Source organism: Chiloscyllium plagiosum, chromosome 3 (genome assembly GCF_004010195.1).
Source record: "Chiloscyllium plagiosum isolate BGI_BamShark_2017 chromosome 3, ASM401019v2, whole genome shotgun sequence".
Taxonomy (NCBI): domain Eukaryota; kingdom Metazoa; phylum Chordata; class Chondrichthyes; order Orectolobiformes; family Hemiscylliidae; genus Chiloscyllium; species Chiloscyllium plagiosum.
In genome coordinates, this window is record NC_057712.1 from 114,993,852 (window position 1) to 115,019,731 (window position 25,880).

Below are 25,880 nucleotides of genomic sequence, written 5' to 3' on the forward strand. Positions count from 1 at the left end.
TGGGAATCACCTTCTGCTCCCACTTTACTCCTGGCTAATACACAGAGAATGCTGAATCAAGGTCACTTCTTCTTTAAGCTGTATCAACTTAATATGTTTATTTTGAGAGCGACCAATTGCCATGTCAAAAAACAAAGTGTGGTTATGAGCATTAAGGTCAGCCAGGCAGAATAATGAAGTCTAAGATGGATAAAATGTGTGAATTGACTGGGCACAGTACTGTGCCATGTAAATAAGGGGTGGCTTGGTGACAGGATACCAAAAAAAATTAAAAAAAAGGTATGTGAATTCACAGCCTACGTTAACTCCATGTAACATGTTCATAATATTTAGCTTTCTCAACTCTCTCCCCATATCTAACCAGGCTAATGGTGCAATCACAATGGAGCAGGTATCATGACACCTGACTTATAATAAAAGTGAGGCTGTGAATTCATTTTCCTCTTGTTGGGTCTGCACTATCAGCAACATCCAGTTATATTAGTAACTTAGTAATCGTGCAGTAACCGGGAACTATGTTTAATGAAACTCGGATCATACAAATTTCAAGGTGCCTGAATAAAACAGGATGCTTCTTGACCCCATCACTCACATTTCCCCATTATTTATTGGGCAGGAAGAATTGTGCAATGCACAGAGATGGTTCTCTGAAGCAAACAATGGCTCTATTAACTGGCACATTTGTAGGAACCATACCAACTGCGGTCCATCGATTTTATTGGAACAGGGTAAACGTATAGCAGGAAGTTGGTTAATTATTCTTCATTTTCTCCCGTCAAACTTACTGCCGGTGTTTCATGAACAAAGGAATGGAAATCCTGAATATTCAGTTTAATAATCTGTGACATTGACATGGTATCTTTATATCTTATTAAGGAAATAACATGAGAATTTTTTTTTAGATACACAATTTAAAAACAAACTGTATAGTAACATGTTTCAGAAAGGTCCCAGTTTATCATTGAAAATTTCTTTCAGCACAATTAAAGACCTACACAAGGAAGAGTTGAGAAGAACATAGACTGTGGAAATCATGAGTTCTACAGTCAAATTTATTTTGGTACACACATCCCCACCTGACTGGCAAATGGGTTCTTCTCAAAAAAACATTTCGCCATCTGGATAAAAGTTTCAACTCCCGAGGAACAAATTCCAATTTTGAAAATCTAATTTAAGCTTCTTAATGAATATAAGATGTTGCATTTCCGGTGGGCTTCTGCTGGCAGGCTGACCCTAATGCTCTTAACCACACTTCCCTTTTTGACATGAAGATTTGAGACCATGCAAAGAGAGCCTAGAACTGAAACAGTCAGGTGACCAACATTCATCGGACATTTTTCAGTTAAATACAGAATGAAACAATCACAATGGAGCACAAGAAAAATGACTCCTTGCAGCCAACATTAAAGTAAGGGTCCGGATGAGGACTAATCCTAAACACCAGCCAGGCTTGACACATGTTCGCAATAACATCCAGTCCATGTGTGATTTCATCAAAATATTCTTGGCATGTGATGTCTTGGAACAGAAATACCATTGCATAACTGGAAAGAAAAGCAAAAACTAATTCTGTTCCCTGTCAATCTCCAAGCCTCAAACTGACTTCATTTTAATCAGCCCAGCTCTTCTGTTTCCTGAAGCACTATGGGATCACTTGAGGCAAAGTGGTCTTTGCTGTCAACTTCAAACATGTCCTGGACAGGAGATCAATCCAAATAATTCAGAATCTGTTGGAGGGATTACTCTCAGTAAATGCTGAAATTCCTCAGTTTCTAACATCTGAATCCCAGTTTACAACCTCCCAGTCAGATTACCACAAATTCACACCACACCATTGAAGGGACGCAATGGCCTCATTGTAATGCCATTGGATCAGGAAGCCAGAACCCAGGGTAATCTCACAGCGACTGATGGTGAAATGTGAAGTAAATAAAAGAAGGTTGGGGAGCAAAACACTAGCCTAGAGCTGATCATGTAAACCCACCCAGCTCATTAACATCATTCAGGAAGGAAATTTGTCATCCTTGTCCAGTCTAGTCTACACATGGTTGACACTTAACTGTCCTTTGGGTAATCAGAGATGGACAATAAATGCTGGTAAAGTCAGTGATGCCCACATCCAATGAATTAATTCCTTCTAAAAACTTTAAAGGATTTAGCGTGTAATCCTTCCACACATCTTTTGCGAGATAATGGCACATGGAACCAAGGACATTTGCAGAGCAGCACATGATAAAGAGCAAGGAGCAGCAGAGTTATCTTGGGAGAACTATTCCCCATTTGGACTGGAGCTGCTCATAAACCATTACATCTGAAATGCAACTGTGTGATAAAGTTTGTAGATCATACAAAGCTTGATAAAATTGAATGTGTCAATGCAAATAGTTCTGGGTCTCAGGGAAGAACGGTGCACAGAGCAGAAGCACAGCAGAGTTCATGCAGAGAAGTGTGAGGCGATACACTTTAAGGGGATTAATACAGAAAGAACAATGAATGGCATAAGAACAATATACCGCCATTGCTGGAGGTTTGAAAAACAAGCAGAAAATTGCTGCAAATACTCATCACAATATTCAACCTGTGGACAGTGAAGCAGAGTTAACGCGTCAGATCCAGAATTCTCTCTCCAGATTCTGATAAGTGTTCTGACATTTTCTGAGTATTACACACTATTAGCAGCAGAATGTTGAAAAATACAGATGAGCCTGAACACACAAACCCTTCAAATGGTGCTGAGGTGAGTTGATAAGGTGGACAAAAAAAAATGGTTTATTTGTGTTTGCTAGTAGAGAAATAGACCATAAATGCAAGAGGTCACGTGTTGGAAAAGTAATTTATGGGATATGGGAGTTGCTGGCTTTGCCAGCATTTATTGCCTGCCCCTAGTTGCCCTTGAGAAGGTGGGAGTGAGCTGCCATCTTGAATCGCTGCAGCCTATGTGCTGTAGGTAGACCCACAATGCCTTTAGGGAGGGAATTCCAGGATTTCGACTCAGTAGCAGTGAATGTGCGGTGATATATTTCCAAGTCAGGATTTGTGTGTCACTTGGAGGGGAACTTTCAAGTTGTTATGTTAAAAGAAACATTTAGAAGAAGGATTTTAAAGTTAGTAGTTGCAGAAATAATGGATGCACTGGTAATACTCTTCCAAGAATCCTTAGATTCAGGAAAAGTCCCACCCACCTTTATTTAAAAAGTGAGGGAGACAAAAACAAGTAATTAAAGACCACTTAGCTTAATACCTCTCATCGGGAAAATGTTAGAGTCTATTAAGAAGACTGTAGTACAGAGCACTTAGAAATACATAATAAAAGTGTGCAGAGTCAATATGGCTCCATGAAAGGGAAACAATGTCTGACAGATTTGGTACAGTCCTATGAGGAGATAGCAATCACGTAGATAAAGGAGAAGCAGTAGATGTAACAGATTTGGATTTTTAAAAGACGTTCGCTAAAGTACTGCACATATGGCTATAGCGCAGTGCCATGGGGATCAACATCGGGGCTACAATTATTTACAACATATATTCGGGACTTGAATGAGGAAAGTACCACTTTTGTAGATGGCGCAAAAATTATTGAGAAGGCAAATGATGAGGATGCAAGGTGATATAGACAGGTCAAATGAGTCGGCAAACATAGAATAGAGAGTTAGGGAAAGACTGTGAGGTCATGCATTCTGGCTTAAAGAATCAAACAGCTCAATGTTATTTAAGTGGAGAATCAGTGCAGAAGGCTACAGCAGAGAGAGATTTGCGTAATTCTCAAAACGCTAGCATTCAATTTCAGTGGGTAATAGAGAAGGCAATTAAACTATTGATCTATATTTCAGGGGGAATGGAATATAAATGAGAGGGAGGACTTGCTAAACACTAGTCAAACCACAGCTAAATGGTCTCCTTATTTAAGGAAAACTGTATTGGGATTGAAGACAGTCCAGAGAAGGTTCACTGGATTGACTCCAGATATGGAGGCATTTTCTTATGAGGAGAGATTGAATAGGTTGGACCTGTCCCCATTGGAAATTAGGAGCCTGAGAGAAGCCCTTATTGAAACGTACCAAGACTTTTGGGGAACTTCACAGAGTAGATGGGGAGAAGTTATTGGATAGAGTCTAGGACCAGATGGAATAATCTCAGAGTAAGGGGTCACTCACTTAAGACAGAGATCAGGGGGAATTTCTTTTCTCAGAGAGCAATAAATCTGTGGAATTTTTTTCTGCAGAGAGCTGCTGAGGCTAGATCCTTAAGTGAGTTCAAGGCTGAGATAGACATTTTTAATCAGTAAAAGAACCATGAGTTATGGAAAAAAGGCAGGAAAGTGGAGTTGAGGATGAACAGACCAGCAACAATTTCGTTGAAAGGTGGAGCAGTCTCGATGGGCTGAGAGGTCTATGCGTGCTCCTGTGGTCTTACAGATACCAGACAATGAGGATTGTATACCTGTGGACAAAGAAGTAGGATGTGGTACAGGGCGCATCTGCTCCTTTAAAAAGAGTCAACAGAGGCATGATGGGACAAATGACCTCCTCTGTGCTATGGGTTTGTTTAATGATCCTATAACTTAGGAAATAAGTGACTATTACGATGAGGTAATGCCACCTGTTGGGGATGTGAAAAATTATGATGATTGTTAAAGGTTGATTGTATGAGCTTGCATGGAAAAATGTGAAGCATTACACTGTCGGAGTAAATTCAAGCAAACTTGAATTTTAAAGAGAACAAACAAACATTGTGAATTTTCATTTGTTCATTCTGAAAATATTAAGTCACAAATAAAAGGATGGCTGGGCTCATCCAAGTGGGTGATTAACCATCTCACAGCCTGTGAACTAGCCTGAGGCAGCGGTGGTTGGGATCGTGTTGAGTGGCCAATAGCAATAGAGTGAGATCTGAGCATATGGAAGCAAGAAGGCACTTAATGAAGCCTTTATGTTTACGGCCAGCCATGATCGGGAGCCCCGCATTCCACATAAACTTGTGTTCTCGTTGTTTCTGGAGAAAAAAAGCAAGACCGTTCCCCCAGTCAGTCACTGGTTTAGGAAATGTAATCAGAAAATACTTGAAGGACCTGGCAGCAAGAGCAGACACTGAAACATGTCTCAGTGTACAACAGGCCTGTAGCCAGTTTATGGAAACAGCTGCTTTGGATTTGTCAGCATAATATCCATTAACATTTTTATAAGGGCTCCTAAAAACATGAGAGAATTAAAATGAAACAAACAGATCACCCAACGTGTTCAATTACTGACTCCCCCTCAAATTAGATTAGGTTACTTACAGTGTGGAAACAGGCCCTTTGGCCCAACAAGTCCACACTGATCTGCAACCCACCCAGACCCATTCCCCTACACCTAACACTACAGGCAATTTAGTGTAGCCAATTCACCTAACCTGCACATTTTTGGATTGTGGGAGGAAACCCACACAGACACGAGGAGAATGTGCAAACTCCACACAGAGAGTCACCCGAGTGCGGGAATTGAACCCAGGTTTCTGGCGCTGTGAGGCAGCAGTGCTAACCACTATGCCACCGTGCCACCCACTAATCAAATACAAACAAAAATAGCTGGCAATCCCATAATTTATGGTTAGATGAAACACCATTCCCACCACTAGAAGGTGTCTCTTTAAAGGTAAAATCCAGGAAAGGATCCTGTTTCTAAACAGTAAAGTTTCTGCTAATCTCAAAATCAAGACCAATGGAGGATAATCCCATTTCTCTCTGCTAACTCAGCATGTATACTCAGCGTGGGACCCAGTCAGCCAAACTGCAATAGTTTTCGGGTGAATCCTCACTCCACCATGTTGGATAATCTCCACCATCACAGCCAGCAAGGCAGTGTCTCCAATTTTGATAATCTTACTGACACTTACTGGCTAAGGTCACACTTGGAAAAGCACCATTTGGCTATGTGACTGGAGGACCATTGCCCAGCAGCTGGTATAACCAGCACCATGAGACAGCGTTAGCAATTATGGACAGAACCTCACCCTCTAATCTTCGCTACAATCCAGCCAGAGAAGTTGGGAGTGCCCTGACTTGTCAGCAACCCTGCATGGGATATGATCAACAATGCTATCGAGGTCAACAAATCATGAAAAAAAGAGATCACGATAATTTCTGGAGCAAATAATTTTTTTTATAAAACAAACAACACATCAGAAATTAAATAGAGTCATAGAGACGTACAGCATGGAAACAGACCCTTCGGTCCAACTCGTCCATGCCGACCAGACATCCTAATCTAATCTAGTCCCATTTGCCAGCAGTTGGCCCGTATTCCTCTAAACTCTTCTTGTTCATAGACCCATCCAGATGCTTTTTAAATACTGAAATTGTACCAGCCTCCACCACTTCCTCTGGCAGCTCATTCCATATACACACCATCCTCTGAGTGAAAAAGTTTCCCCTTGTATCCCTTTTATATCTTTCCCCTCTCACCCTCAACCTGTGCCCACTTGTTCTGGACTCCCCCACCCCAGGGAAAAGACTTTGCCTATTTACCCTATCCATGCCCCTCATAATTTTGTAAACCTCTAGAAGGTCACCCCTCAGCCTCCGACGCTCCAGGGAAAACAGCCCCAGCCTGTTCAGCCTCTCCCCACAGCCCAAATCCTCCGATCCTGGCAACATCCTTGTAAATCTTTTCTGAACCCTTTCAAGTTTCACAACATCTTTCCGATGGGAAGGAGACCAGAATTGCAACATTCCAACAGTGGCCTAACCAATGACCTGTACAGCCGCAACATGACCTCCCAACAATAAAATGTTTGCAAATGCTGGTCCAATGCTTGAGTCTTTAAGTAAGAGTGGGCAGGACACAACAAGCTCAAAATGTTTTGTTTCTCCTCATGTCCATCCAATCTATAAAAATTTGGCTGCTTTCTGGGAAGCATCTTAATTACAGTGAGGTCACAAATCAGGTCAAACTATCTGCACGAGCTTGTTCCCAGGAGTCACACGATTCCCTCGGGTTCAGTCCAACGCAAATGGTTGTGTGTAATTTAGTCAGTCACGTGGATGGCTCCAACACACACACACACACGCGCGCGCACACACGCACAGAGACACACAGACACTGTTTGATCCCAGTTTGTACAGAGTGCACAATGCCCTGTGCTATTTGTAATTCAACAGAAAACGCAGTCAGATGATTTACAGCCTTCAGCTGAATATGTCAGCTTCTATTCAAGAATCTCCGAAGTAACATCAGCAGCGGACACTTCATTTTTAACCCCATATATGTGCAGTTATGTGCTCATTATTGCAAAGCAGATGTTTGAGAGGCAGTAAAACTCCTGTTATAAGCCACACATGGAAGCTACAAATTAAAATAGAAAAGTTGTTAGGGATTGGCAGCTCAGATGGCAAACGCGAAAGAAGAAACTGACATTCGCTGGGGGAGGGTCAGATCAGGTCAGGGAGTGTGGGCGGAGGCTAAAGATAAAATTCCCTCAACAGCCATGTACACGCTTCTCATTCTGAAAGAGTAGCCAATTGTGTCACCATCAAGAGGTCTGAGACTGCTTAGAGCTGGGAACTCAAGAAGCACATTAAATATTTACTGGGGCTCAGGAATTCAGACAGCTCAAGGAGGGCAAGGTTGGCTGCTCCAGGTAAGCAGTGTTTTCACACCTCCTGGCTGATCAGGAGAAGCAGAGATTAGCAGTTTCCAAAAAAGAGCCTTTGGACTAGAAACACTGCTTCTCTGTCCCTTGATGCTGCTCGACCTGTTGAGTTCCTCCAGCACTTTCTATTATTATTATTGAAGGTTTGGACCTCTCCTCACAAGCCCCATCACCAGATGCTACTCTCCTCAATCCACTGCACACACATTCCCCTCCACAAATCACTGGCCTCTCCCCCACTGAACCCATCACAGGCTATGTCCTTAAGCCGTCCTCAACCCTTCACATCTGTTGGAGTGGGGCTAAACCTCTCCAGCCTCCCAGGCAAAAGTGAGGACTCCAGCCTCCCAACCTACTTGCAACGGTCTCAAAGGATTTCCAGTTTGATCTCGCCTTGTTTGCATTTCCTGCTGCCCATTGACCAGACTGGACTATCCATTTAACCATCTACTGTTCTGATGAATTCCCGCTACAACTCACTATGTTGGCTGAGCTATCTGGACTATTGGATACCATCAGGTAGATTTGGTGCCACTATTTTCCTTTGAACTTAGCAACTGGAAGGTTATGTGCAGTTGTGGAAAAGCACCAGGTATTTTAACAAGAAGAAATTCCTCTCTTAAACAAGAAATGATTTATTATTACAATGTAGTAATCAGATGTACATTAGGTTGGTATGATAGATATTGTTACCAAGACAAAGGAGACCATCTTGATGGTAGGTCCACCTCCTTCAATATCCAGAGCCACAGTCCATACATCACCACCGCACTGGGTGGTGCTTAATGCACCATTCAGCATTAACCCTTTCAGAGCCTAATAGTTACCAGGTGAGTAATGCAATGGAATACTTGATTTGATAGACTCTCCACATCGCTGACCCTGCCAGGTTTGTCTGGGTTTTCAGCTGCAACTCCAAATAGCCTATGACATCATCTTGGCAGGCCAATGACTACTCGATATTTCTATTCAGATTCTTCAGGGCAAGTGAAAGAGATCCAACATCATTCATTACAGAGGCAGCAGCAACAAAAATACAAAATCTTACAGCACATGGATGTGCCTCCTTTTCTTCCCCCAAATGTTTACCTTCTAAAACGGTAAAGGTCCCAAGGTACCTACACAGAACGACAACAAACACACATGTTGGACTAAAGATTCGGGGTGATGAGGGAACATACTGAACATGCACACAGAGAGTGGAAACAGTTGTAACCAAAAAGACACATGTCCTCTTATACCATGGGTATATGCGGGTTTCTGAAGGAACTACAATATAGAGAAATATTGGTCTTACCTTCATTAATGAACAATGAATTTCACCCAAGAATTATATTACAGCAGTGTTAGTTCAGATGCCATGCTGAATTAATTAAAAACTCTTATCGCAACAAAGTGAAAATATTGGAAAATAGATCTGCACGCTACCTTTCATTAGGGGAAAATTGTCAAGTTTAAGAAAAAGGCCTAACTAAAGGTTTAGGTTTAACATTGATCAACTTGTACCTGTGCACATAGAGGACCTAAACACTAAGTTTGATAATAAAGCAAATCCTGACATGACAGATACAAAAAAGTTTTTTAATGTGTAAAATTTAACTTGAAAGCTTTAATTAGACCAAAAGCCACAAGCTAATGAGTAAATACTGAGAAGACTACAATAGGTAATCAAGGTATGGACCTCATCATTATAGAATAACCAGTCATTTGGCACAAATAGGGTTCCATGTCGAGCACTATAGGGTTTGGAACAAGACCTCACCACAATTGAAATACAGTCCTTGAACACGCCATGTCACTCACTTGATTCTCATTTTGAAGGGGTCATGAGGAGGCTCAATGAAAGTGGTGTGCTTCATGTAGTCGACCTAGATTCCAGCATGATTCCACATGGCAAACAGATCAGGAAAGGGAGTCCCAAACTGGCTGAGGTGCAGGAAATAGAAGTGGCTGTGTTTTTGTTACTGAAAGAGAAAAGTTTGTATTGTGCCTTTTGCAACCTCTGGTCATCTTAAAGCAGCCAGTGTAGTGGTTTTGAAGTGTACTCACAGGTGTAATTAGGAAACAGGACTTCCAGATTGTGCCCAGCAAAACCCACACAAACAGCAGGGAGGTAATGACCAGATAGTCTGCCATGTTGCCTGAGGGATTAACATCAGCCAGGACACGTTCGCCTAATACTTTTCAAAATATTGCCACATAACTTTTAGATAGAGGGGATAGACAGGCCCTGAATAGTCAGCACCTTGGACAGAGCAGCACTCCTTCCATCCTGACTGGAGTATCAATCAAGATCTGGGATTTGAACCCACAACTTTCTGAGTCAGGCAAGGATACCAACTCAGCCATCGCAGACATCCTAAGGAGTCCAGTAAGGCTCAACATTGAGACCCTTGCTTTTGAGGTAATATGTCAATGATTTAAACTTAAAAAGCTGTTTACATGATTAAGTAGTTTGCAGGTGATATTAAAATTGGACAGTATCTGCTGGTGAGGAAGAAAACTGCAGACTGCAGAGAGGAAAACTGGTAGTGGGAATGTATTAGTCAAAGAGTCTAGAATTGCAGGCCATGGGTTCGAATCTCACTATGGCAGATGGTGGAATGTGAATTCAAGAGAAGAATCTGGAATAATGAGCCGGCCTAATGTCAGCCACACAGTCACTGTCCATTGTATTTTTAAAAATCCATCTGGTTCATTAATACACATTAGGGAAGGGAATCTGCTGTCCTTACCTGGTCTGCAGGTCCACAGCAATGGGGGTGTCTCCTAACTTACCCTAGGGATGGTCAGTAAATGCTGGGATAGCTAGTATTGCCTACATACGGATTAAAATGAATGACTTTTTTTTTTAAAAAAAGTGCTAGAATTCAATCTTGAGGGCTGTAAGGTGGGGTGTTTGATGAGGACAAACAATGCAAACAAACCCACAAATGTTAGGACACTGTGAGGTGGAGAGGGCCAATGGACCTCAGAGTGCATCCCACAGGTCGCTGATGGTGGCAGGGCACGGATTCCTCCCCCCCATTTTCCAAGTTGTAAATAGAAGAGGAGGGAATCTATGCTGGGAATGGATAAAACACTAGTTGTACCACAGCTCTCATGTGTTGTGTACATTCTGCTCACTTGATTATAAGAAAGATGTGATCCATCGGCCAACAAACAGATCTACACCAGAGATGATCCATTCCGACTGTGAGGAAAGACTAGATAGGCTGAAGCGCTTTTCTTTGGAGCAGAAATATTTGAGGAGTGATCCCATTGAGTTGTATAAAATTCTGAAGGGGCCAAGGCAGTGCGGAAAGGAACGACCTATTTCCATTACCACGGAGAGGTTAAAACCAGCAAGGTCAGATATTCCGAGGAATTGGTCAAAGGATAATAGGAGAATTGAGAAGACATTTTTTCCCACCTGGACAGAGTTAGATTCTGGACCTCACTGCATGAAGGTGGTGGTGAAGGCAGCAACATCTATGGACATATACTTGAACTGTGATAACCTACAGGGCTATAGACCATGAGCCCACACATGGGATTGCGCAAGATTATTCCTTTCTCAGTGGCCCTTATACAACTGGCCAAATGGCCTCCCTCTAAGATGAATATTTCAATGAAACTATGATCACTGACCATGACCTTGTCTCCTTTATGTTCTAGGTTTGCTTATCCAAATTCCTTCAAGACCTTCTTGTCCATAAAAGACTTCCACATAGTCTCCTCAACATTACAGACCGATTCTCTGGATCTCAGAAGTAGCACAGGGCAGATGGATGAGCTGCATTAATTGATTAAGTGAATTCCTGACTCTGTCTCTACCAGTAACAACATCACTAATTGCTGCTGATTTTCTCATTAGTTTACTTGGTTTTAGCTTCAATTACCTCATCCTCCTCAGAGACACTCAGTCGGCTTTTCATGATTTCACTGGTAGAACTTCCATCTTCGCACAAGGTCGAGCCAAGTCTTTAATTCTGACAGACAGCAATGTGACAGTGTTGAGCTGAGGCAGCTCCCTCCTTTGCAAAACCAGTTCCAGGTTTCTCTTTACAATGAGCACTCACTTCCACAAATACCTCTGCCTCTCGTTCCAGCACCACTCACAGTTTAGCTCATCAGTTTATTCAAATTGTTTGCCCATCTTTATTGCCAACCAACCCTGCTCGGCCTCCCCTTTCAACGTAGCCTCGTATCTAATTTGAAGAGGAATTTTCCCCAAAGGTGAACTGGCCTGGTATGCTCACGACCCATTCTACTTCCCAGTAGTCATACACGTCTCTGAAGCTCAGGAATAGCAAATCCCATCTCGATTGGGCCTCTTCCTTCTACAGCAAGAACAGTACTGTCTACTCCTCTGTTCCAAAACCAACCCGCCATCCTCCCAGGTTTCAAGCTGGGAAAGCATCAAAGGAACTGGATGAACTTGTACAATTGGCGCAACCTGATAGGCCAGATTGAGGCAGATTGAGTTTGGAATTTGATTCAGGAATTTGGAATCAGATCCACTGTCTGGCAATGGAGATGTACTTCCCCAGAGTTTTCCCTCTCGGTTAGTCCGTGGATCTCCTGGGGAATGTAGTCGGCGAGTGAGTGCTGAGTGGAAGGGGATAATGATGCGCAACAGTTGCATTGTAAAATCGTGCAAGCTGAGCTAACTACTAAACCATAGATCACACCTCTCAATGTGAGCAATCTCAAACACTGCATCCTGTCACACAAACAATAATCAATTCAAATTCTAGTGTGAATTCAACCTTACAACTTAAATCACCCACAGCAGCTTGAAGAATCTCATCTGTGATTCTTCTAGTAGAGGAACTAGCCTACTCCAAATATGTCGCTGTAACCTTCAAGCTAGTTACCAACAGACACACACTCAGTAAGCATCCCCTTCTCCACAAAAGGAACAAAGTTTTCTAGTCTCTTAATGGCTGTTGAGTTTGAACTCATGTTGCCTATTGAAATAGATGACCAGATTATATCTGAATCCTGCTTGCCTTAATCCTCTCTCTAATTAAGAAACATTTAGTTCCTTTAATCTGGTTTTTCTCATGTAGGATTATTTAAATGGTCTTTTTGATGGGGGACTTCCAATCCACATTTCAAAATCCTTTTTTTCTCATTGAACTAGTAATAAGTCAAATTTAATAATGTCCAGGGCAGACTATGTTTTGGGTGAGAAAAACATAGTGGGCGGCATGGTGGCACAGTGGTTAGCACTGCTGCCTCACAGCGCCAGAGACCTGGGTTCAATTCCCGCCTCAGGCGACTGACTGTGTGGAGTTTGCACGTTCTCCCCGTGTCTGTGTGGGTTTCCTCCGGGTGCTCCGGTTTCCTCCCACAGTCCAAAAGATGTGCAGGTCAGGTGAATTGGCCATGCTAAATTGCCCGTAGGTAAGGGGTAAATGTAGGGGTATGGGTGGGTTACGCTTCGGCGGGTCGGTGTGGACTTGTTGGGCCGAAGAGCCTATTTCCACTCTGTAAGTAATCTAATCTAAAAGGTACTCATTCAACCTCCGTTCCAATTCAAAAAATAAACACAAGAATCTACTCTTAAAAATCATCGCCATGCAAATGGCAGGGGAAAGCAACATTAAATACCGAGGTTGAATATCCTGCCAAGTTACTTACACATACATTTCAGTTTGTAGCACATTGCCAATTCATTTCCCTAAGCAGAAGAGAAACGGACTTAAACCAGCATTTATAAATGACTTCAATACAAAACAAAAATTTACTAAAAATTTTAAATGTGAGATAGAAATTGGGATTTTCCATTTCTTACATGCATCAAGTATTTGGTAAAATCAACAGGATCAAATGAATTCTCTTTGTTCAACTTGCTTGAATGTTTCCAGAGAGCTATGTTCTGCTTGACACTTTATGTTTCAGTGCTTCCAAACCAGTCACACTGGCTAAGCAGGAAGCAATGCCTTTCCCTTTTGGAGAACAAATGACAGCAATTCATACTTTATTGGACAGAATTGGCCATTACAGGCACTAAAAAGTTTGCATGATACAACATTGAACTAAAGTGGATCTGATCACATTACAACCAGTGATGAAGTGCCAAGCATTCTGTGCGAAGTCAAGTCAACCAGTTGAATAAACAAAATCTCGTGACACTCTATACGTGAGACAGGTAACTAGTAAAGGCAAGAAGGTGGTGGCGTAGGGTAATGTTATTGGATTAGTAATCCAGAATCCCAGGCTCTGGGATCAAATCCCACAATGGCAGATGATGAAATGGTAATTCAATAAAATCTGGAATGAAAATGGCAACAATGTCATCATTGTTGAAAACACCCATCTGATCTACTAATGTCTTTTAGCCATCCTTACCTGGTCTAGTCTACAAGTGACTCCAGACCCACAGGGGTGTATGTGTAATGGGCAAAGAGAGAGATTAGGACATATTTCCAACTAACCCATTTGACTATACTAGAGCAGGTGAGACTTGAACCCAGATATTCAGGATGCTGTCACTGTACCCCAGCATCTATATAATGAGCAGTTGAACCTAGGTAGCCAGGAATTGAACCCCAGTCAACATCTTAGAAGGCAGCTGTGCTCAAACTGGCATATATTTCACCAACAAAGTTGGAAAGGAACATGTAGTAGTTTTACTTAAAGAATGAGCTGGTAAGTGATTTAGGTTTGGTCTTTCCCATAGTGTGACAGTGTTGGAAAAGCTGCAGATAAACATGGGATAGTTAGGTAGTTGATAATCAATTTAATATTATTGGGGGATGTTGTAGCCTCAGTAGCTGAATGTGCTGTTGCAAATTGAGTGGTGTCACATTGTAGGAACATAAGAATTAGCACCAGTTAACCCCACCTTCCCCCACCACCCCAGCTCATTCCACCACCAGCTGACTGACCCCACTACTCTCAACTTCCTCACAGACTGAAACTTTATATACGCCCTGATGCCTTATCAGTCTCTGTCTTGAAGATATTTGCCAATTGAATATCCACATGCCTTTGGTAGAGACAATTCCGAACATTCACAACCTTCCCAAAATTCTCCTCAGCACTAAATGAGCAACTCCCTAATTCTGGCACCGTGCTCCCCTAGCTGTAGACTCCACACTGTGGAAACATCCTCCCAACATTTACACCATCAACCCACTTTTATAAATCACTGTTGACCTTGCTTAATCCACCATGCCCTATTACTGTATCCCTAATAAATAGATTCCAACATTTTCCCTACTATTGATCTCTGCTAACTGACTTGTTATTCCCAGGTTTCTCTCTCCCTCCTTTCTTACATTTGCTAACTTCCAATCATGGGAGATAGACAGATTTTTAATTACTAATGGGTTGAAGGGTTATGGAGAGCAGGTAGGAAAGTGGAGTTGAGGCCAAGATGAGATCAACCATGATTGTATGAAATGGCAGAGCGGGCTGAATTGCCTACTCCTGTTCTGAGTCCTTATGCTCTTATGTCTTTCGACAAAATTTGCCGACCACTTTTCATGGGGAGAAAGCACAGAATGTTCAGAAGGACACTTCTCCACCCTCTGAAGACCATTCTGCAAATTTACGCTTGTGTGTCACCAAATTACCAGAGCTTTAATCATGCCTATTTAAAACAAATACACTGGCACAAATACGTCAGGCCTACATTTTCAGATTTGGAGCATACCACAATGAAAGACAAAGAAAGCAGATCATGACGAGTGCTGGATTCCATTGTCATTACCAACGCTGGACTCCACTGTAAAAAATAAAAGCCTGATACAAACCAGTGGCAGCTGATAGAAAACAGTGTCAGAGCCAATATCCACGTAATCTAGGCCGACATTTGGGTCCAACACTGTGCAAGTGCTGCATTGTTGGAGATGCCATCTTTTGGATGAAGTGTTGAATTAAGCTCACTCACCCCTCCAATGCTCACGTGGGTGTAAAAGACCCAGTGGCACTATGGCCGTGCCTGCGTCCAGCCCTTCAGATTTTTCTGACATCTTCAGAGGCAGAGGAGATAATACCGAGCAACATCCTAGACTGCTGCAAATGGGAGGTTCCCTCCTGAGACAGACACCAGCACATTAGCTGGAGGGGGACAGGAGATCTATTCCGCAGCTCCAGCAGACCAGAGACTGCTCCATAGGAATACAGTGAGGGGCCTGAACAAATAGAGCAGTTCCATTCACCAAAATGAACATCCCTTACTCTGGATTGCACAGAGGAAAAAAACAATGAAATGAGTCACAACTCTGAAAATGCAGTCATATTACACACCACGGTAAAATAAAGTGGTATAACTGTCTCATCAATATGCACAGTCAGACAGTAGAACAAGAAGAGGTTGTTGCTTACCAAGTGATCCTCACCATTCAGGATTTTACATCGCTTCACATACAAGTATGATTGAAAACCTGTGGGTTAGAGAGAACACTATATAAATCCCAATGCAAAATGACATTTCACAAGAATTTTTAAAAAATTAAACATCAGACTTGCTGAAATGATCATTTCAGGATACAGTTAGTACAATTGCAAGAAAGCAGAAACACAGGTGTTAATACCCTGCCTGAGCTCATCTGAATATAACCACTGGGGAATCCAATGTAGAGATGAGGAGCTTTTACCAAATTTATCACAAAGCGGAGCAGGTATTGCCAGAAGTGAACATGGAATCTGTGCAGTATTCACTTGGACAAAGCAGAAAGTGATGGAGCCTCTCTAGTCCCTGCTGCAGCTGTACAGACAGCTCACTCTGGCCCACTGCCAGGATCAGTCAGTCATTCATTCAGAAAAAGTGTACATTCACAACTCTCTTTACCGACTTATTTATAGCAGAGACCATTAGAAACTGTGGTCAAACGTCCTTTCACAATACCCTTCCTTGTGTGGCCATTTTCTTTCTTTACAAAATACACATTTGTATTTTGTCATTTCTTGTGGGATCTATGTGATTGCAACAAAACATAGGGTGGTGAACACATTAAACAAGGTGCACTTGGTGTTATGAGAAGGCAGACTGGCAAGTTTGAGTGTGTTATTAATCTAACCTCTTTTTTCTTGTGCTGTATCTGTTTTGCCCGACAGCAATTTAACAAGTTTTCTGCAACTGAAATGCGTGATTTTCAATTTTGTTTTGTTTCCGCTCAAGTCAGGAATAAAGTCATAGCTCTTCTTAAACTGGAGTCGAATATGCAATAGTACAAAGTAAAGGCAATGATTAACTTCTTCCCTCTTGCATTAGAAGAGCACAAGTATCAGGTTCAGGAACAGGGCAGTGATGACTGCATACATTTGGGGTTTTGCTGTACTTTTGATTTAGTTACAGTTCCTCACTGCATCGAACCCTAGTGATAGCTGGTGATCTCTGCCCCAAGGACTCTGCTGTACACCACCTGGACACTAGACCAGGGTGTGAAACTACCCTTCTCCTCATATTTAAATCTGCTTCCTTCCCCACAGGACCCTTTATGCAATTAACACCTTCTCCAGGCAGCCTGGCTGACATTGAAAATGGGGCAACTAAGAGATGCAAGTGGGACTCAATGCACTGTCAAACCACCACGCTGTTGGGAGCCAGTATTTCAAAAGCAATAGTTTGAAAGCCGTTCCTTTGAAACTGGGAAGAAAAAAGCCTTTGGAAAGAAAGTAAAGTCGAATTTGAGAGGTGCCCATCCCTACAGTCCACCACGTGTCTATTGAAGACTCAGTTTAGGTTTCTTCCATCTGCACTCTGGGCACAAAACCAGAATCTATAAGACATTTCAATCTCTTCAATTAGTTTTTTCAAAGCCAAGTTAATTTCCACTAAATGGCAGACTATTCCACTTTAAGCATTAACTGTACATTAATGCAGGTAAGTGAGAACAGAAGCATACTGGTGGGAAGCAGAGCCAATACAGGGAGCTCAAAATTAAAAATAAGGACGTGCTTCTCGACTGAAGCAATGTTAAGACGACAAGGCAAGAAAATTAAAGGCTGTTTCAGTGAGTTAAACATCAAGGACAAGCATGTGCAGCATATCACACTTTAAAAAAGGATCTGCTCAAGAATAGGCAGCATACCTGAGAGTAGGCTGGGAAATGTCAAGTCGGACATTGGCAGAAAGAGCTTTCCTTTCACAGGGGGAGTGTAATCAAGGGCTAGAATGTCATGTTTCCCACTGGAACTGATCTCAGATTCCCACAGCCAGACATTAGCGATACACATCTGACTGAGCGCGGCTCAAGACAGAGAGATGACAACAAAACATTGCCTTAAAAAGAATGATGCTCAAAGCAGCAACCTAATTACAGAATTCTCTCCAATTAAGATAGAAAGCTGGAGTGTTGCAATACAGGCACCGTTACAAAGCAAACTGCATGCACAAGCAACTAGAGAAGTTTCCCCATCTCATCGCCCAATCAGCTATAAAGCTCCCTCTGCACAAAGTGCAGCAAGCAGGATAAATTCCCCATGGGGTATCTGCAGTGCACTTCATTCATTGACTATAATTCAGCAGCGTTATATGTAAGACTACGGTTTGGTTACAGAGGACACAGAATCCTAGTAAACCATTGATCATTGGTGACTGTGTGTCATTTTAAAAAGATAAAAAAAGCAAGCTTTGAAAATATGACATACAGAAGAACCTGGAACAAAACCAGACCATTTTCAACAAGAACAGCTTCCAGTGAAAGAAAGCAATCCTGGAGTGACTTCCTGGACGGCAATTTAAGAGAGGCCAGATTTTGTTACAAGGAAGATCCATAGGATCCTAGTCCAAGCAAGCGAAGACCGACTTTACTCTCTGTCTGTCACTACTTTACACTTTTGTTAATGGGATTTTATAAAAAATGCTGTACAACATTTTGAGAAAAAGCACAGCCCCATGCCTGCAGCATTTGTCATGGGAGTCCATTTTCTTAATGCCTAGTGATGGTCACATAAAAGGTGCTTACATTGCACAATATTGGAAAATTACATTGATAAGATTTATTGTGCAGTAGCTGCGCTTGGATTTTGTGACATATGTAATGCATTATAAAGCTGCAAGCCAGCCTCAGGAATTAGGAAGTGGTTACAAGCATAACTTTTTCTCACCTTTGTTGGATTACAATGCTATAATTCACCAGATGAAGAAGCAAAGTGGTAGCTCAGAGCGAGGAGGGTGGAAGCAGAAATTTTGTGAGACATGAAAAGGCAACATTCTTTCCCTCGCCCAACCTGTTCAGAAGCCTTATCCACAACACCATGCAAATGCTATTCTGGTCCATAAAATATAGGTGGAGAAGTAAACCTTTCCGCCCAGCAAGACTGCTCCACTGTTCAATGAGATTGTGGCTGATCTGGTAACCCTTAACTCCGTAACGCTAGATTCTACTACTGGTTAAAAATCTGTCTCTCTCAGTCTTGAAAACACTTGTGTTCCAGCCTCGACAGCACCTCTGCAAGGGTTCTTGTATAAAAGGGCTGTGACTAATGAGTCGATTTATCTCTATCAATCAGTTGTCAACAGATCCAGACTCTGGAGGAACTTCAACCACAAGCACCTGTTCAAACTATGAATGTTGCACTCCTCAAATGCCGCACTTCAAATTACTCTCATACTGTCAACTCAAAAAATGTTATTTCCTGACAACGACAAAGAAATGGAAGGAGGGTTAGGCCAAACAGACCTTCAATCCTGCTCCAACATTCAATACAATCTTGGCTGATCTGAATTTGACCTGAACGTCTAGACAATCCTAGCCAGCTAAAATTCCTGATGAAGGGCTCTTGCCCGAAACGTCAATTTTCCTGCTCCTTGGATGCTGCCTGACCTGCTGTGCTTTTCCAGCGCCACTCTAATCTTGACTCTGATCTCCAGCATCTGCAGTACTTACTTTCATCGAGCCAAAATTCAGCCCAACTTGAACATATTGACTGATCCTGCCTTCGCTGTGCTTTGGGGAACAGAAATTCAATGACCATCAACCATCTGCCAGAAGAGATTCCTTCTCATCTCCATCTTCCATGGGAGATCCCTTATTTTCAAACTATGACCCAGCCCTCCCCAACCCCAGCTTCTGAGGAAGGATCCTGAAAAAGTCATCACCCACCTGAGGGACTAACCCAGTTTTTCTCCCCCTCTCTCTCTCACACAACAGATGCTGCCTGGCTCGCTGAATGTTTCTGGTATTTTGCGTTTGCATTTTAGACCCGATCCCTCCCACACTGTGCGAGGTCAAGGAGTGGATCACATGACACCTTTCTCCCGAGTGTCACTGTCACCTGGATATTTTAAATTGCAAGAGCAAATCTAAGGAGCCTTAAACATTTCTTAAACAATGCAAGAAAACTGACTGCACCATTTGCTGCCGTCCTGTTGTTAAACAGTAACAGGCCATTTGGCCCAACTGCTCTGTGCTGTCGTTTATGCTCCACATGGGCCTCCTCCCAGACCACACTTCACCTTTATTAAACCAGGTAGCTTTGCTTGTTTAATTCATTATTTTCTGGTTGGCCTCTGTTTCAGCTGAGGCCTCAAGTGCCGAGGTCTGTCTAGAGCATGCCCTGGACGCACAATACTTGCACTGAGGGTTAGTGAGTGCAGCGGTGCAGTGGGAGTACAGGGTGTCTGTTATTTCACTCCTGCAGTTGATGCCAGTTGTCAACCTGCAGTGCACGGGCTCAGGCAATCATTGCTTGCCACAGTCTGTAATGAAGCGAGCAGTTAAACTGAAGTCAGGATGATCATCGCTGCCAAGTCTGGAGACGTCAGATCAGAAATAAATGTACTGCAACACTTCCTCACTTTGTGGTTCATGCTGGGTTTGAAGGTTACCTGCAGAGGCATTGTATTTTCGGGTATTTGAGACAGAATAGTGACAGCAGTGTGAGGGTTTTCGCTTCCTGTGCAACATTGAGCAGTGTTTTCGTACTTTATGGCTTCTGCTGTAAACAGGAACGACGAAAAGCAGTCCCTTAAGACTTGCACATTTTCTTGTATTGGTTCATCCTTTTACTTTTTTTTAGAAACATAAAACTTTACCAACGATTTCCCCAAACAGGTCTCTGATTTGGTGTAAAAACGCCCCCCCACCCCAGAAATTGCTGGAGAAATTTGGCAGCATCTGTGGGGGGAAAGTAGAGTTAAGGTTTCGGGTCTGAAGAAGGCTCACTGGACTCTGTCTCCTTCCTATCGGAAGGACGTTGTGAAACTTGAAAGGATTCAGAAACGATTTACAAGGATGTTGCCAGGGTCGGAGGATTTGAGCTATAGGGAATAGGCTGGGGCTGTTTTCCCTGGAGTGTCAGTGACTGAGGGGTGACGTTATAGAGGTTCATGAAATCATGAGGGGCATGGATAGGATAAACAGACAAGTTATTTTCCCTGGGGTGGGGGAGTCCAGAGATAGAGGGCATAGGTTTAGGGTGAGAGGGGTAAGATATCAAAGAGATCAAAGGGCAACTTTTTCACACAGAGGGTGGTGCATGTGTGGAATGGGCTGTCAGAGGAAGTGGTGGAGGCTGGTACAATTGCAACATTTAAAAGGCATCTGGATGGGTATATGAATAGGAAGGGTTTGGAGGGAGATGGGCTGGGTGCTGGCAGGTGGAACCGGATTGGGTTGGGATATCTGGTCGGCGTGGACAGGTTGGACTGAAGGATCTGTTTCCTTGCTGTACATCTCTATGACTCTAGACTCAAAACAGTAATTCTGCTACTCTCTCCACAGAGGCTGCCAGACCTGCTGAGTTTCTCCAGCAATTTCTGCCCTTTTGTTGGTCAGATTTCCAGCATCCAGAGTTCATTGTGATATTGTAGACCCCCGATTCGGGATGCTCAGTCAATGTCTTGGTTCCCGTGCTGATGATTTGTTGCTGCTAGTACTCAGTGCAATACATTCCCTGTCTATTTACACAGCAAGACTCCACCATCCTTCATTCATTCCACCATCAAGGACCACTCTTAGACATTTATGACCGCTGTAGTCAGATTTAACTCTCCACAACTATAATGTCTTGAGACCTTCTTCTCTATTCGGCCAAGAGACTGGCAGAGATGTTCCTCAGTCGAGATTGTGGTGCTGGAAAAGCACAGCAGGTCAGGTAGCATCTGAGGAGCTGGAGAATCAACGTTTCGAGCATAAGCCGTTCATCAGGAGATTCCTGGAATGCTTATGCCCAAAACGTCAATTCTCCTGCTCCTCGGATGCTGCCTGACCTGCTGTGCTTTTCCAGCACCACACTCTCGACTCTGATCTCCAGCATCTGCACTCCTCACTTTCTTCCAGAGATGTTCTTACCCTCATCTCATTCTACTTAGCTCAGCAGTCACTTCCTTTCAGAATCAGAGCTGATTTCAGCTGTCCACATTTTATACCAAATTTTCTTTCATCTCGTCCATTCTCAAAAGAAAGGCAAATTATCAGGAGAAAAGGTTTGACTGGCTACCTTATTAAGCTCTCTTGAAAACAAAAGTGATTGATATTTTATGGCTCCAAATGAAAAGAAATTAAAATATAATCTTTAAGCATGAAATTGTGGTGCCTCCACTTGTGCTCTCTCATCTCAATGTCACCCAGTAGGAAACAAATAAATAAGCAAAGTACTTTTAATAGCTGTCCACCTGGAACCTTGCTTTGAAATGGAGGCCAATTTCTTCATAAAACGCTTGAAATCAAGATCACTTTTCGGATTGAGGATCTAATAAAAAGGATCCTATATTAATTAGTTCCAGCTTCTAAAGAGGCAGACAGCAGCAACCAACTCTCTACTCATTGAATTGAGAAAAGGGTAGTGAGTTGTCTTTTTGAACCATTGCAGCCCACATGCTGTGGGTACATCCACATTGCCCTTGTGGAGGGAGCTCCAGGATTTTGACCCAGTGACACAGAAGGCAATATACTTCCAGGTCAGGATGGTGTGGTTTGGAGGGGAATATCTGTGGTTTTCCATCTAACTGCTGCCCTTGTCCTTCTGGATAGAAGTGGTCATGTGCTTGGAAAGTGGTGTCTAAAGATCTTTGGTGAATTTTGGCAGAGCACCTTGTCGGTGGTACATATTGCTTCTACTGAACATTAGTGGTGGAGGGAGTAGATTTGATTTCAGTCAAGTGGACTGCTTTGACCTGGATGATGCCAAGCTTCTTGAGTGTTGTCCTTCACAAAATTGGTTCCGCGTTTGGTGCAAACTACTCCAGCTCACACATTTTCCCTCACTTTCAATTGCCACAGGAAAGCCAGTCTATTGACAAAGTTTGTTCCAGCTCCGATCCAAACCAACCATTAATTATAAAATACAAGATAAGGAAGTGTGAAATAGACTTAAGTTGCAGCCTCTAGTTAATACATTCCCAATCTGAATGAAAACTTTGGATCCAATATGCTTTTACCCTTTAAAATGTAAATATGGTTTTACCAACCTTATGCCTCTCATTTCCTTGAATATCTTCAATTATCTTGTTTAGCACGCTTCCCTTCATTGCTCAGCTCTTTGAGTTTCGAAACAAAAAGAGACGTTGCTGGAAAAGTTCAGCAAATCTGGCAGCATCTGTGAAGAGAAATCAGAGTTAACATTTTGGGTCCGGTGACACTTCCTCAGAACACCGGTCCCGAAACGTTAACTCTAAATTTCTCTACACAGATGCTGCCAGGCCTGAACTTTTCCAGCAACTTCAGTTTTTGTTTCTGATTTACAGCATCAGCAGTTCTTTTGGTTTTTCTTGAGTATAGGAGTTGGGTAATCATATTGAAGTTGCATGGAACATTGGTGAGAGCTCTTCTGGAATATCGTGTTCAGTTCTGGTCATCTTGTTACGAGAATGATATTATTAAGTTAGAGAGGGTTCAGAAGAGATTTACCAGCATGTTCCCAGACTTGGTGGGTTTGGGTTATAAAACAAGGCTGGATGGGCTGAGACATTTTTCATTGGAGTGTGGGAGGTTAAAAGGTGACCTTATAGAGGTTTATAAAGTCATGGGGAGTATAGATAGGCTTAATGGTAGGGGATTTCTTTTCCCTAGGATGGGGGATATTTTTAAGGTGAGAGGAAAGAAATTTTAAAAAGCCATGGAGGCAAACGTTTTACATAAAAAATGGTTCATGTGTGGAATGAACCTCCTGAGGAAGTGGTGGATGTGGGCAGTTATAACATTTAAAAGACATTTGGGTAAGTACATGAATAGGAAAGGTTTAGCGGGACATGGGCCAGGCGCAGGCAGGTGGGATGAGTTCACTTTGGGATAACGTTCGGCATGGACTTTTTCCACACAGAGGGTGGTGCGGGTATGGAATGAGCTGCCAGTGGGAGTGGTGGAGGCTGGTACAATTGCAACATCTAAAAGGCATTTGGATGGGTATATGAATAGGAAGGGTTTGGAGGGATATGGGCTGGGAGCTGGCAGGTGGGACTAGATTGGGTTGGGATATCTGGTCGGCATGGACGGGTTGGACCGAAGGGTCTGTTTCCATGATGTACATCTCTATGACTGGCTGGGCTGAAGGGCTTGTTTCCATGGTGTATGACTTTATGACTTTTCCAGGTCTCAATAACATATTGGCAATGTCATTAGATAATTTTTAATGGAGTAATTGCCAGGAATTTGGTGTTTTAACAGTTCTTACTAAACAAACAATTCAGGTCGCACAATCTAGAGGGCAAAGGTCCCATCATTCCTGTTCAAAATCCAAATTCAGTTTTAGTAAAAAGTTGAAAATTCAAAAAATAAACACAGGTGTCACTGAGCACTAAGCTGTCAACTTATCACGACTGCCTAACTAATACCCTTTCACAGAATCACAGCATTGTGACTGTGCAGAGGCCATTCAGCCCATTATACCTGCAGTGGCTCTTCAGACCAATGTCATAACTAGAGCCAATCTCCTGCCTTTGTCCCCATACCCTTGCGCACTGCATCTATCCAAATTTACCATCCAATTCCCTCTTAAAGGCTTCAGTTTAACCTGTCCTGACTGAGCATTCACCCTAACCACTCGCTGTGTGAAAATATTTTTTCTCATTTCATCCTTGCTTCTTTGGCAAATCATTTTAAATCTCTGTCCTCTCCCTCTTGTTCATTTCAAGAGCAAGAACTTTTCCTTCCCAACACCCAGGATTTTGAAAACTTGTCAGATTTTCTCTGAGCCTTCTTCTCTCCAAGGAGCGCAGTCCAAGGAGCTCTCCAAGGAGAGCAGAATCATACAATCCCTACTGCGTGAAAGCAGGCCATTCAGCCCATTGAGTTCACACCAGCCCTCTGAACAGCATCCCATCCAAACCCACTTCCCCTATCCTATTCCTGTAACCCTGCATTTCCCATAGTTAACCCACCTAGCTTGCACATCCCTGAACACTATGGGCAATTTAGCATGGCCAATCCACTTAACCTGTATATCTCCAGACTGTGGAAGGAAACCAGAGCACTCGGAGGAAACCCACATAGATACAGGGAGAAAGTACAAACTCCACACAGACAGCCGCCCAAGGCTGGAATCAAACCCGGGTCCCTGGTACTGTCAGGCAGCAGTACTAACCACTGAATGACTTCAATCTTCCTCAATCTATCCTCATAACTGAAGTTCCTCATGCCTGGAATCATCCTTGTAAACTGCTCCTACACTCTCTCAAGTTCATTCACATCTTTCCGATAATGTGATGCTGAAGACTGCACACAATACCCCTGCTGAGGTCTAACAAGCATTTTATAGTTCAACACTCCCGCCTTGCTACTGTACTCTATGCCCTTATTAATAAGGCCAAGAACACTATGTTCTATTCACTGCTCCCTTCGCCTGTCTGCCACCTTCAATGATCTGTGTACATACACAACAAAGTCCCTGTCCTCCATCACTCACTTCAGGTTTGTGCTCACTATTTTATATTGTCTTTCAATGTTTTTCTGACCAAAAAGCATAAACTCACACTTTGAAGAAAACCTGCCATTGCTGACTTTCTAGCCCACACATAACAGCCGTCCCACTCTTTCTTGCTCTCTGAAGTGCCCGCATGAAACAGCATTGTGTCAAACCTGAGGGTGGCTAGTGATAGACAAGAGTTACAAACCTATCAGTGATATTTGTCTGGTTAGAAACGATTGAGGAAAAGCGCAAAGTTCCTGACTGTACAACGTCTGTCCATTTTCTCACTCGCACATCCCTTCGTAGCTGTTCAACACCAAGATCTAATGGGGGCGGCCTGCCTTTAGGTGACCACAGCCAAATGAAAAGGCAGCCTGGATGATAAAAACCCAGCAGGACACCGGGCGAGTTCAGAAAGGCATCCGTCACACCCCGGATGGAAGAAACTCAATTAAAGGTTC

General features: G+C 42.8%; 1 protein-coding gene across 7 annotated transcripts in view; it reads right to left on the reverse strand.

The window, feature by feature from the left end:
* LOC122548458 (tyrosine-protein kinase Fyn) overlaps positions 1-25,880 on the reverse strand; it is a 271,949-nt gene that overhangs the window by 151,798 nt on the left and 94,271 nt on the right. For 5 of the 7 annotated variants that reach the window (XM_043687161.1, XM_043687162.1, XM_043687155.1 and 2 more), the window contains one exon: positions 15,952-16,010. The gene's annotated coding sequence lies outside the window, so the exon portion shown is untranslated. Of the gene's footprint in view, positions 1-13,411; positions 13,477-15,951; positions 16,011-22,984; positions 23,058-25,880 lie in introns of those variants that run through there. The other 2 variants (XM_043687159.1, XM_043687160.1) reach the window with 2 other exon arrangements.